The 14,001-nt window shown below is 37.2% G+C and overlaps 1 protein-coding gene across 6 annotated transcripts in view; it reads left to right on the top strand.

The window, feature by feature from the left end:
- STXBP6 (syntaxin binding protein 6) overlaps positions 1-14,001 on the top strand; it is a 113,248-nt gene that overhangs the window by 11,563 nt on the left and 87,684 nt on the right. For 2 of the 6 annotated variants that reach the window (XM_061997665.1, XM_061997664.1), the window contains one exon: positions 4,417-4,522. The exons of 3 other annotated variants lie outside the window; for them this stretch is intronic. The gene's annotated coding sequence lies outside the window, so the exon portion shown is untranslated. Of the gene's footprint in view, positions 1-4,416; positions 4,523-5,652; positions 5,695-14,001 lie in introns of those variants that run through there. One more of the 6 variants, XM_061997667.1, reaches the window with a different exon arrangement.

Below are 14,001 nucleotides of genomic sequence, written 5' to 3'. Positions count from 1 at the left end.
ACAGAAAAACTTAGAATGAAAGTAGTCTGGGTACTATTATGTTTTGAATTGGTAATAAAAATCCTGGCAGATGAGTTATTGATTGGTCTGCTCTGTTTATAAAATAAATACTTTTCTTAATGTCTCTGGACTGAGCTGACATTCAAGCATTTCTTGGAAGATTTTTGAAAAGTTTATTAACAATAGTAGATCCTTGCTTGATTCCAGATGGAAATCTTTCAGTTCCCTTTGAGTCTCCTACAAAATTGTTCTTTCCTACTGTAAGCACATAGTCTCTCTCAAGTATATAAATGATACAAGAATTGTCAAGCTGAGCGAGTAACTAAAAATGAATTGCAAAGAATTCAAAGTATGCATCTGGCTATTAGGGCTATATCCACACTTTTCTGATAACATCCTTGTTTGAAAAACATCTCTTGCTTTTTCACTTGCTGTGCAGATGGCCATACAAAAGATAATAGCTCTTTGAGAAGGAAGCATCACTAGGCATAGCAGCTAAAAGCACAGTATGCACTTAACTGTGTCGTAAAACCTTTCTCTTGTATATTTAGAAGCAGTTTTCAATGATGCATCTTTTCTGCTTGTAAAATTGAACTGAAAACCATTAAAGAAGTTGAGAACAACATTTGTATCATGCTGTGTGCCTACTCTCATGGCTGTTGTATAATAGATGCTGATTTTTCCAGAGTTGCCTATGTATTCTTGAAGTACTTCCTGTCTGAAATTTTCTTGGAGAGACAGAGGTTTCTCAAATAGTAATAAATCCTGTAACCCTTCAGACATTTATGCTTTGCGAATTAGATGTTTGGTTCTTCAGGCAAATAGAGTAACCTATGAGGTTTCCGATTTTCTTTTTTTGTTAAGAAAAAAAATTCTGAACTTTTTATTTTACTCAGAACATTTTGTGATATTAACTTTGAAAATTTAGTTTGACTCCTGTGGAGAACGATCATATGTGTGTATATATGCATGTATATCACATCTGTGTCATCAGACCCTTTTAAAGATAATGTTTAGTGGTTCTTTTTTTTTTGAAACTTCTTTGCCTATCTGTGTGTGTTACGATTTATTGGTGTTCTTACTGTACCTATTATGCTTGATACAATCTGTTAGTTTATATTTTGATTCAGCATCACGCCTTGAGTACATACTGTACATCTGCATTCCACATAATAAACACTCTATTTAAAAAAAAAAAAAAAGGAATATTTTGCATACTTGCCAAGGTTTAAATTGAGACATTTTTGTTTCTGTTGTGGTTTAGTTTTGGGGTATTTTTTGTTAGGGCTCAGGAATCAGTTGTGAAACAGCAGTGAAGAATGTGGGTCCTGCTTTAACGTGAGTTGTTGATGAAGATGGAAGAATTTTGTAAGCCAAGTGGGGTAGTCTGTTATGAAACTTGCTACATTCAAATATCAGAAAGTTATGTCTGCAATGGTAACATAGTAACTGAACCATACCAGAGTAAGGATGAAAATGTTGCTCGCAAAACAAATATATGCAAAACTGAACAACTCTGTTATCTTTTAGAGTACAGATTTTCTTTTTTTTTTTTTTTCAATCAGTTGAATTTCTTTGCCTTTGTCTTTTGTTTATATTGTGTTTAAAGCATTATATTAGTGACAGCATCTAACATGCAGGGCTGAGTCTTCCTTGCATAGTAGGAGAGCTACTGGAAGAGCTGCTAAATATAAATTATCTGTGAAGCTTTAACTACTAGTCCTTAAGATTTCTCTTAGAGATTTCTCCAGTCATTGAACATAATAAGCACACAAAAGTAACTTCAAAGATACTTGTGTACAGAACAGTATCCTGGCACTCCATTCAATGCATGAGACTTAGTGTTCTTCTCCCTCTCAGAGGAAGGAAATTTTCCTGTCTGGTAAGTTTGACTTTGTTTCATGCTTGTCTTCATATGAAAATTATTAGGTTTTACCTTCCTTTCCTTCTTTTCTTTCTTCCTTCTAAATTTTCCTTCTCATTATCCTGGTGTGGTAGGCACAAATGTGACTTGGACCAGCCAGCTTGAATAAAGATGGTAGGGACAAGTTAATGCAGCTGGCAAGCTACTTCCAATTATCAGAAACAGGTGCTGCAAGTTAATCAGTTGGGCCCTGGGTGATCACATGGGCAGAAGTAGGTAGCAAAGGATAGGTGGCTTTGAGTCAACTCTATTGGTTGTAATACATTGCCTGTGTACGTCTCAGCACATGCATTACCTAGATTCTCTACATCTTTGAATGAATATAGCATGCACTGCTGCAACATGGTGTCTTGTACTTGGGTTGCTTTTCTTTTATGTCTTTTTTTTTTTTTCTTCACCAAATTTCACTTGGGTACAAAGGGTTTTTTAAAAAGACTGTAGTTACAGCAGGATGCCTACTCAGATTATATCATGATTAGTGTCAAAGTTTAATATTGAAAGAAGACTTTAAAGAAAGAAAACAACTGTTAAGCTACCAGCAAAAAGGTACAAAACCTTATTGTTTAACAAGGTAGAGTTCCATGCACATAGCATTGAAGAGTACTGATCAAAAAATATTAAAAACAGTGATCAGAATAACATTTAAAGAATTCTAAGAAAAGTTTCTAGTTGATAAAGATTTGTTTAAATACAAATTTGACTTCATTGTGTATTCTCACAGAGAATTGTGTTTCTGGTGAAGACATCAGAGCTATGTATGAGGAAATACTAGGTCTGAATTGTTCTGAATTGCAGTTGTGAAAAGGCATCAGAGCAGTAAATAATTCTGTTGTGTAGCAGGAAAGACAACTAAAGAACAGTAAAAACTTGGGTTTGATCTTGAATCTGATTGTCTTGATATACATGACACTGATTTACATAGTTTATTTAACCAAGACTACTTGGTTTTACAGTAGAAGGGCAGAAACTAGTTGCACTTAAGGTGAGTGCTTCCTCAGGTGTTTGTACGTTTGGCTTGCTGGGAGCCAAATACCTTGAAGCAGTTAAGGTATTTGCAAAAGCTAGTTGCATATATTTGCATATATATTTGAATGCTCAGCAAACATTTGTCACAGGTGTCAGAGTAAACTTGTACCAGCACATTTAGTGTCTTATACTTGAAAGCATGTCTCAGTGTGAATACAGCTGTATGAGCTTGCTTCTCATCTGCTGTGAAGTAAGATCCTGAGAAGGCTGAGTCCTTCTAGTGGAAGGTGGGAAAAATCTGGTGGTATTTGAAGGACCTAGTTTTTTCTCTCCGCATGTGAAACCTAACTAGTATTTTCTTTGCAGTACAAAGGAGGAGAGAATCAGGGAGCCTTCCTGTGAGAGTTTCAGAGTCCACACTGACTAAGTGAAAAAATGCTGTAATCTGCTGGCAGAATAAGAGTATAACCAGGGAGTAGGGCTGAAATCTTAATCTGTCTGGGGTGTTGATAAATATGAGAATAAAAACCAAATCAGATAGACAAGGGAAGATAGGGAAGATGAAATTTATTAAATTTCAGCTCACTGAGGACAGCAGTAGTAATCAGAATAGCCTGATGATGTAAAGTGACCTTAAAGAGGCAGAACCGCATAAGTTTCTGAAACTCAGATGACTTGAAGAAATTATGGGCATATGTTTCACCTGGGACTTTTGTTCTTCCTTTCACTTACATCTCCTCCATTTGTATTTTCAGGTTATACTAGGATTATACCACCAATTTAAATCATGTGTGATTTCAGTGTTGTAGGTTTCCTCCTGCCTCCTCACCTTAAATAAATGTAAAGAAAATAATTACTATTTTCATTGAAAGTATGTTGTCAAGTAATAGCCATAAGGGTATTTTATTAAAACTATAGATTGCCCTCTCATCAAAATACTCTTCTTCAAACAAAATGGATTTATGATTGTTGTTTTATGATATATTAAAAAATGCAGTCTATTAGTATCTTTGAATTGGAAGAGATAGGCTCATGGATATGGTTAATTTACACATTGTTTTATTAACTGAAGTTATGTAAGAAGTGGCAGTTGGTCACTTCTCTGTTACCTCTGCTCCTGCAGATAGCACACCCAAAAAGCCAATAAATACATACTGCTGTGGATCAGAGTGGGTAATGTTCCAAGGTTCAGATTCCTGCCTTTGCTCCTAATTGCTTTTTTTCCTAATACCACCTGCATAGTGCTGCTCTACTCCCACACCCCCCCAAAATTTATGTACTTAAGAACCATACATTGAAGAATTTGATAAATGATTTAATCTTCTGTATCATCTAAGATCATTATCTCTTCTATGTATTCAGGTTGCAGAATGAAATTTGGGGATTTGAGTTGCTCAGGACATTCCTCAAAAGTATATATATAAAAAAAAAAAAAGCATGGGAGACAAGTTACAGCTTCAGTGAGTTGAAGTAAAGATGTTGAAGAGAATGCAGCTGCATGATTATTTTTCTTTTTCTTTCTTCAGGCGGGGGTGATGGTTTTTCTCATAGAAGAAGCTCTCTGAAATCTTCTGTTAATGTGTAACGCTGAGAGTACCAGGAAACGATTCTCTAAAAATGCAGTCTATTAAGGCAAGCAGATTTTTTTCATCTACAAGTCAGCAGGCATCAATCCTGTTTGGTGATTTGAGTTCATGATTGTTTAAGTTTTAAAAGAAGACCATTGATGTCATACTGAAGCTTGCATAATGCCAGTGCTCGTTGCCTAATGCAGATTATTTCTATGGGGTACTCTAAATTCTAGACTTCATTGGTAATGCAGATACTTTACATTATCTTCTGGTGGTTTGACCCTGCCCACTGTGCTGCTCTATCACCCCCTTCCTCAGCAAGCCAGGGAGGGGTGAAAAGAAGATGGAAGCCTCGTGGGTTGAGATAAAAGCAGTTTAATAAAGAAATAGTAAAGCCATGCACAGGAGAAGCAAGGCAAATACAGATATTGCTCTCTACCTCCCATCAGTAGCGATGTCCAGCTACTTCACGAGAAGCAGGGCTTCAGTACACATAACAAATATTGCTTTGGAAGGCAAAAGTGAATCTCAAATGCCTCCCCTTTCCTCCTCCTCTCCTCCAGTTTATGTTGCTGAGCTGATGTCACATGGTTTAGAATATCAAATTGGTCAGCCTGAGTCAGCTGTCCTGGCCATGGCTGCACCCACAGCTACTGGTGAAGGTGGGGGAAGGAATGCTGGAGGGACAGCCTTGATGCTTCATGAGCAGTAGCCAAAACATTGATGTGCTGTCAAGACATGTTTTTAGCTACCAACAGAAGTCACAGCACTACAAGGGCTACTGTGGAAAATCACCACCACCCCAGACCAAATACATCTGGAAACAAAAGATCCTTCATTCTGTGTTATTTTCCATGTTCTAGTTTCATCATAACTGAAGACTACCATTTGCCTGCCATTTTCCACCAGCAGCTACAGCAATTGCTAGACTTTTCCAGTTTGGCAAAACAAGCCTATGAAGGTAATCAGAAACTAGAGAAGGAGAAAGGGAATCTTTGTGGATACGGTCACTATGCACAAATAAGAATAGCTTGGAAGTCTGGTCTTTGCGTACAGGCTTTCTTTTTTTTTTCTGCTGTATCTGCTTGATTTAGTAATGCAACTAAACTGGAGTCAAACGTGTAACCCTTCTGTCATATGTGGAAAGGCTTTTCTTCTGAGAGAAGAAAAATGGAAAGAAGGAAATTACGTGGGACAGCAGATACTAATTATGAATATGGATGTCCAAATCTGGTGGGTTTTTTTAGTATGTTTTCAGTTTGTATTTTTTAATTACTTGGAAAGGAATGATGACTAGTTACTTTAGGATTAACCTTTTTATTTGTTTGTATTTTCAAACCTTTTGTATTACTAAACCACTTATTAGCCTAAAATTTTACTGTTCGTCAATGAAGTTAGTATAGTTTGCTGTTCTGGCTTCAAGGAAGAGATGTGTTCTCTGTTCGTGGATGAGCTTTTTGTTTTGCGTGATTATATAAAAGTATAACCAGATTCTTGTTTTTTCCGTACAATTTAAGGATGCTTTTAAGGAATTTCCTTTGCTGTTTCTCAATGTAGTTCACTATTCAGTAAATCGCAAGAAACTAAAGGAAGTTAAATAGACCATTACATGGTTTTGTCTCTTTTGACGGTGATTAGTAAACATGTTTCATAATCCCAGGAATTCTGCTCCTAATTTTAGGAAAATAAGGAAAACTGGTTGTTTCTGTTTGAAAACTTGCTTGCTACATGGCAGAAACTTCATAACTGAAGGAATGCACATAATTTGTGTTTGAAGAAATTAATAAGGAAAAATTAATATGAGTTGGAATCTTAGGGTTTCTTATTTGATTTCAACTGTCACTGAAAAATAATGAGGTTCATTCAATGTTTCATGTAACCGGTCTTTATGAATATGCTCTAACCATGTCTCTAGTCTTTCTCCTTTTGGATTGTTGATGGCTGTCACCATGGATTTTTAGTTAAGTGAAAATGTCAGTTTCAGTATAAGTGACAGTTTTCAAATCCAGTAAATAGACATAAATTTTGTTCAATTGCTTGTAGATTGCATTAATCCCCTTGCACTGCCTTTAATGGGTTTGTGGGAAAGGACAGCAGCTGGAAAGGAGTTGTCTTGTAACATTTTTCAGCATCACCATTTATAATTTGTACAGCATACTGTCTGCTGCTTGCTGCTAAAATGCTGAGCTATTCTAGCATATATGTATGTGACCTGTGAGTGTTGCATAGCTTTATTCTATGCATAAGCATTGCAATTACCTCATGCTTATGTGTCACAAGCACGCACGAACCCTGTGTGTGGTACAGAATGCTCATGTAGTAGAGGAATGCTTGGTGGAGTGATATAACTAAGTGTGGTACAGACAGGATGTGTATCTGTCAAATGTGAGCTGTATGTTCTGAAACTACTACAAATAAACGATCATCTTTTAAAAATTTTCTTATATCAACACATGGGCGGTAGTTTCTGGTTTTAAAAAGATTACTGGTTTTATTACTGCTCTTTAAGGTACATATTTGGCAGGATTTGTGAATTCGAACTATTATGCAGAAGCAGCTGAGACACGTGTGTATTAGTAGCAAAAGATATTAAAACAAGCCAAGGAATAGCTTGTTCTCTTTGGGTTTTTTTTAATGTCTTGTATGCATTAAGTGATGAATTTCCTTTGGTTTAGACAAATTTAGGAATGGCATTTCCTGATTTCATCTCCTGGAGGAAAAATACCTCTTGAAGGAAGTTACCTTGGTGTAGCATTAAAAACTTAGAGAAATACCAGTTGTAAAGGTGTGCCGGAGCTGTGCCCAGGCTGGACTGTACCTTTCAAAATGCTTTCCAGATCTATCATTCAAGTTGCAATATGAATTGAACTTCTTTCAGAAGGAAGACTTCTCTGCCTAGTCCTGTCTCCAGAAATAAGTTATCTGTTGTTTTTGGTGTTCTCCTACTATCAGTAATTCTTATCTAGCAGTTTATCCAGCAGTGATGGTAGTTTGTTTAAGTTTTATTGCTATTCAGCGTTTCAAATCTAAAAACATTACTGCCTTATGAAACAAAGAAGGCTGAGAAGAATCAGTTTGTATTATAAATAGTAGTGCTTGCTTACTTAATCCATCCACTAACCAAAAGTAGAGAAAATCTATGGGAAATAACAAAACCTTTGAAGTTCACCAAGGGTTATTATGAAATATTACCTCAGATTTTCTCATAATCATTCAGGGAGAAGTTGCTGTCTCTTATTGTATATACAGTCAGCATTTTGAGAGGTAGAATTCATTAAACTGCTGAAATTTGTAGTCAACCTCTTATGGATAGTTGCACATAGTTACACAGGTTTATTTCACTGTTTCACTTACACAGTAACAAAGCTTGAACTTTTTGTTTGTACACGCTTACAGGTTCAGGCATTTATTACTGTTTTAATTTCTTCAAGTTTATGGACTAGAGTCTCCCTGATATTCAGAAGACTACCTGTTGCTGATTTGTATGGCAAGGAAACCATAATTGAGCCATGGAGTGAGACCATTTTGTACATAATTCTTGTTTCTGGCCTGCTGCATTTATCTTCTCATTGGAATGGGACTGTGCCCCTAGGATGTTGATAAATATTGATAAAGAACAGTTGCAGTCCGAGCAGTTACTTTTATTATGCATGAACTATTGTGTTTAAATAAGAAGGAATTTTTATTTATGTGATGTGTTGGGTTCTAATTATTGTACTGTAGTTTAAGTGGTTATCTCATTGTCTTGACTTAGGGTGAATGAACTGGCAAGGCTTGGCAGCTGCTTTGCTTCCTATCAAATTTTAATTTCTTGACAATGTCACCAAACCAATTTTCTAATATGTTCTTATTAGACTAGAATTTCTCCTACGATCTTTCTTGCCCACTAAATCTCAGGTCAGAGTTTCTCAGAAGGAAGTGTTTCAAAGAATGTCATTAGTCACCTTGACTCTGTGCATTGAGGCTTGCCTACAGGAAGCATGGTGACTAAAGGAGATGGTGTAGCCTTTTTAGGTCAAGGTCAAGTTGGGATGCTGCGGTCATTTGCAGAAGTTTCACAGCTTTTCCTCTGAAGATCTCCATCTGCAGGTTTGAGGTCCTTGTTGCGCTTGCTAGTCATAAATAAGCACAAAGTTTTTGATTCAGTGGTGTAGCTTTCAGACATGTGCTGTCTTCTTTCCTGCTGCTGTGCTGTGCAGTCTCTTGCATAAGAGACTATTTTTGTATTCTTCGAAAAAGAATAGCTCAGGATAGCTTCTTCTACTGAACTGAAGATATTACTGGGTACAAACAATGGTCAGGTGCTTCTAACTGTTCCTTCCTTGTGCTTCTCTGCTCTCACAAGTTGGCTGTCTTTTACTGGTAGCTTCCTTGGTAGTCTCTCATGATCTGCAGTCTGTCAAATAAAAACCTTCAGAAAGCAAGTAAAAATCAATTTTGTTTGCCTGATTCCTGTTTTTCCCTTTTCCTTGTCACAATGAGACTTTGCATAACTGTGTGATAGCAAAAGGCTTGAGTCAGGGCTTTGGATCTTGCTGCTTAATACATTTACTCAAGCTATTGTTGATGTTCCTTATGCAGACAGTTGCTGGTGGTTTTGAGTCACTATTTTGCATCTCGTGCCTGCCCAGGCATCCTATGGATTTGTGGCTTCCTGTGACTGGGACACTAGGGTTGGTGGCCTTGTGGCTAGGGCCAGGGAGCAGCTCCCTGAGGATGAGGACAAGCCAAGGCCAGGCCAGGACATCAGACCATTAGCAGCACAGAGTCAGAGTCAGGACCACTGAAGGAAACCATGTAGGGGTAGGGCTGCAGGGACAGACCGAGGCCTGGCTGGGATGTGTGTATGCAGGTGGGCCTGTCTTGGTGAGACCCATGTCTGAACAGGACAAGGTTGTGGGGAGCTGGAGACCAGCCCTGCTGTGGCATCACTGGTGCAGGGGCTGATGGGGTCCTGGGGCTGATGGGGTCCTGGGCTGTGGGCAGTATGGAGGGAACCATGAGGGGAACTAGGTGAAGCAGTAATGTCTGTCAGAATTTTATCAAAAACTATACAAGGTTTTAGCTGCAAAATTAAAATACCTAATAAGTGATGTTTTTTACAGGAGAAAACATAGCAGAAGTACTGATGGTTGTCAGATATGCAGAAGGCTGGACTGAGGATAGCTTCTAGCACAGAAACATCGTGAACATATTGTCAGTTTTTTGACAACCATAAACCAAAGAGTTAAAAAAAAAAATTACTGGCTATTTCCTTGACATGTTTATTATACATTTATTTTCTATAACAGAAGGAGGTGCTGTACAGTTTTAATGTTTCTACTTGTATACCTGTGCTGCTGATACTGTCGATGCACTATTTTATTTTTTTACCAGATTGAATGTCATGGAAATAACAGCTTGTCATTGCTTGTTTGCAGATGTCTTCTTGGAGAACTGTAGTCTACATTTACATCCTAGCTGAGAAAATAGGATTACTTCCACTATTTCCTTATCTATGTCTTTTCTTTCTCCTTTATGTTAAATAAGAATTAGTATGTGAAGAACTTAGTTCATCTAATTGATATACCAAAGATCATATGGTTTACAGCACCAAGAAGTCAGAGTATTTCCACATTCATTTTACTTTGTGGCATAATAGGACCTGTTGGGTTTTTTTTCTGTACATAAATAAATTACATGAGTAGTGCTGTATATTTATCTTATTATGAGTGCTATGTAAAGCAAAAGGTTTTGTGAGAGTATTTTCTCTGACAATCTTTTGTTTCATTTGGGAGAAAAGCTGATTACATTATTTAAAGCTGAAGTAGACAAAAAGTGGGATAATTCTAATATTGTTTTTCGTAACTCTAGAAGTAGTTTAATCTCAAACTTATTGAAAAGAATGCAATGGGAATGTGACAAAAAACACTTCTCTAAACACATCAGTTTTCTGGCTATCAGACAGTGACCAGCTGATGTATATGTTGCTGTATTGAACTTGGTATGATAATTGACATCTACCTTTATGTTCTGTACTTCTATATCTTTGTCAAAGAGCCAGTGCCCTTAATATGATTGCTTTGCTGCAAAAGTAGACAATCAAGGGTGGTAATTGTAGTGGCTTTTTGGGTTTGTATTTTCTCATATCAAAATAAACATACAGTTTACTAAGGAACTAGCTACATGCATAAATCAAACAGTAGTACTAAACCCTTAAATCATCAGTTCAAGTTGCACCTCTTTTCTCAGAGTTCTTAGTCTTATTTTGATCTACATCTGTAGCTGAGTAAAGGCATACATGATTAATTGCCCTAGGGTTTTTCCAGATTGTTGATATTTCATCTGTGTGTCCTCTTGCATTTGGTATGAAAGCTGTGAGAAGGAGATTCCTTTAGCAATATTGAATAGTATCTAGGGCATTGAATGAAGACTAGAGGTCCTCTTGAATGCATGTAAAATGTAATAAATTATTTCATTTATTCTCAAATATGACCTGAGAAGTTTCTGATAGTGTGTTTGAAGCTGGTTTCCAGTTACATGGCTTTCACTAAGGTGTAGATACTTGGCTTCCATTATGTTTTGAAGTGTCAAGTTTTACTTGCCGAAATGCAAATTTACCTTAGAGTAATGTTACAAAACAAACTAGATAGGAAAGAGGAAGTATTATGTTAGAAAACAATGAGCCATATGCGAAGGAGGATATGGTGATTACAAAGGGTAGGGAAGAAGAATACAAATGTGCATCATAATCAAATTTATCTCTGTAGAACTGGTTGATACTGCGATTCTGTATTTCAGGGGTAGATGAATATAAACTCGTAGGAAGGGACAAACATCATGGGTGTTGCTTCTCTTAGTGATACCACTGATAATTTTCAAGTATGTAATGGGACTAAAAAAATAGTTAACTAACAAAACTGTCTAAATGGAAAGTTTACTGTTTCGAGGTTTGATGTCAAACTGAACAATGCAAAGCTATTTATTTCAGTTTCATAATTTGTAAATAAACTGTGTGTGGGTCTTAGTTTAATTTCGTCACAAGAAGAAGATTTTTTTTTGCTGCATAAGACCTATGGAAGTAAAAAGTAAATGTTAAAGCCTGAAACCTCAATATTTACATTTTTACAGACGATAACTGGAAAATTAAATCTTCATGGGCAAGACAATGTCTTCCTTTTGATAAATAAATTCAAGTGTCATCAGCAACTACTGCCATTTAAGTTTTTAACATGAGTATTTAGAGAAGAGCAAGTCAGGAGCATGACTGTCATGCTTTATCCTCTGTATACAAAGTGAAGCCAGATATTTTTATAAGCAAGACATGCTGAAGAAATTAATTAATCATAAATAAAACATCTGTCTCCCCAGCAATTTTTTTCTTTTGCCGGGATTGGAATGAGTCATGGGTTTGGGAACTGTGCTGGTCTCAGCACAATGAGATCACTAGGAGACTTAAGGGTTCTCACAGTGCTTTACAAACAGAAAAATTATATTGTGGAGTCAGTAGAACTTACATTCTTTTTACGCTTGCACATGACTGCCTACATCTGAGTCTTTACAGTATTAGAAGAGCAATTTCATTTTCCCATTGAATGAATTGAAGGGACTTGGGCAACGTTTTCTATGCTAGTAAAAGTAAGAATCTGAATGCAGAAAGAAGAAATGAAAAATATTGCAAGGGTGGTGAGGAACAGCATGTTGTTGCCAGTTCTAGTGGCCTAAATTTCTATGTGGGTGAATATCATCAAGGGCAGCTAGCAAAAAGTAGTAAAGACGTTTAAAATCTGATTTCCTTTCAAGCATAAACTACTTGAAGAACAGTAGTAGGTCGAAAATGACAGTTGAAAATGAAGAGATGTTTTATTAGCACAGTGGTCAGTGGCCCCATCTCTGGGTCTCTTGCATATATACCCACATTTAGATTCCTTATCTGGCAACCCCATTAAGTAGTGGAATTCTTTATTCCAGCTGTTAGTCATAGGGCCTCTCATGGTCTTACTTCCTCTTTATGGTCTGATTTTCTTTGGGAGTTTTAATTTTCAAAGTTTTTTTAATTTCCATTAATATATCTTAGAGAAATATTTCACTGCATCCTAACCATACTCTATAATATGACCTTTGTGGGGTACCTTCAGTGCCGTTGAGCGGAGGCTTGGCTTCCACTAGCACTCAGGTTTCTGCAGTAAAAGAAACAAGCAATTCAGCTCCTGAAGCTTGGGTGTATTTAGACCTTGCAGGTTTAAAAAAGAATATAATTATTACACTTTGAAAGTCAATGTTAGGCATTTTGTATGTTCAGTTCAGTGTTGGAGAGGGTACAGCTTTTCTCCAGGCATCCTTTCAGATAACTGAAACCTAAGACAAGGATGGTGCCACCTTCTTCCACAACTCCATTTGATATCTGTAACCAGAAAGGTAGAAAGTATTTCTCCTTACTGTTTGGACTGAGATCTTTTGCAGCTGGTGTGTTTTGCTCAAGTCCTTACAAGGAACCTTTTTCCCCCCTGGTTCTGAGCATGTACGATTGCAGTTGGATGGGAGAGTTGTACTTCTTCCCATCGTCTCAACCAAGGGGTCTGGTAGAAGGAGAAGAAAGTAACGACTTGGCTGGAAAGCAAGAATTAAGCAATTTTCCCTGCCACAAAAAAACCATTTTGGGGTAGAATCCATTTGAAGCCAATAGATGTGAAACGGGTTTACATTTTCACTGCGATGTCACTGAGTGAGGATAACTCTGTGAATTTCTCCACTTTGCAGCCACAAAATTGTATAATAACTATACACAAACTTACCTGAACTGTCACCAGGATTAGCTCTTTCACCTCTTGCTCACAGAATATGCTCTGGGGATCGATCAATGCTGATTACAGGAGTTGCAACATATTGTATCTGTGTCTGACAATAGTAGTTTCCTGAGTGTTCTATAGAAAAGTTTTCTCATTTTACACTGGAATTAAGAAGCACAGACCAAAGTGTATTATGCTTACCCCATGCATATCCTTGACCATATCTGCAGCATGTATTCCTCCTCTTCCTCATCTCCACTGTTTTAAAGATACAGCCTTCTTAACTGACTTTTATACCATCCTTATTTAATTTGTTGGGGCTGAGTGTCTCTGCCAGCAACATGCTTGCACACAGGCATGAAGGACAAGAAGGTGAGTAGGAAGTGCCAGGAGAGTAATCGTGCTTGACCAGTCTGCCTTCTGTGATGAAATGACTTCCTTAGTGCATGAGGGAAAAGCCGTAGAGGCTAAACAAAACAAGATCTGTCTATCCATGTACATACTCCCAGTGCAATCTTTTTATTCCTCTTCTGATGTAAACATAGCTCTTTGTGAAGTGTGGCTTTGCCTCCTGTGACCCTCCCTGTCTCATATTGGTGGGTTTTTTGGGTTTTTTTTTCTGTCTTTCATAGCTCATACTCTGTTTCTTTTTCTGGTAGGTTGTGGCTTCTCTCAGTAATCTCCCATTAGGAGATGGTGATGTTATATGGACTGAAGAATTACGTTTCACCTTTTTTGTAAGGAATGAGGAGAACTATTTTTAATCTCCTGT

This window comes from Colius striatus, chromosome 6 (genome assembly GCF_028858725.1).
Source record: "Colius striatus isolate bColStr4 chromosome 6, bColStr4.1.hap1, whole genome shotgun sequence".
Taxonomy (NCBI): domain Eukaryota; kingdom Metazoa; phylum Chordata; class Aves; order Coliiformes; family Coliidae; genus Colius; species Colius striatus.
Note: the sequence above shows the minus strand (reverse complement) of the source record. Positions and strands in the feature narration are given on the sequence as shown.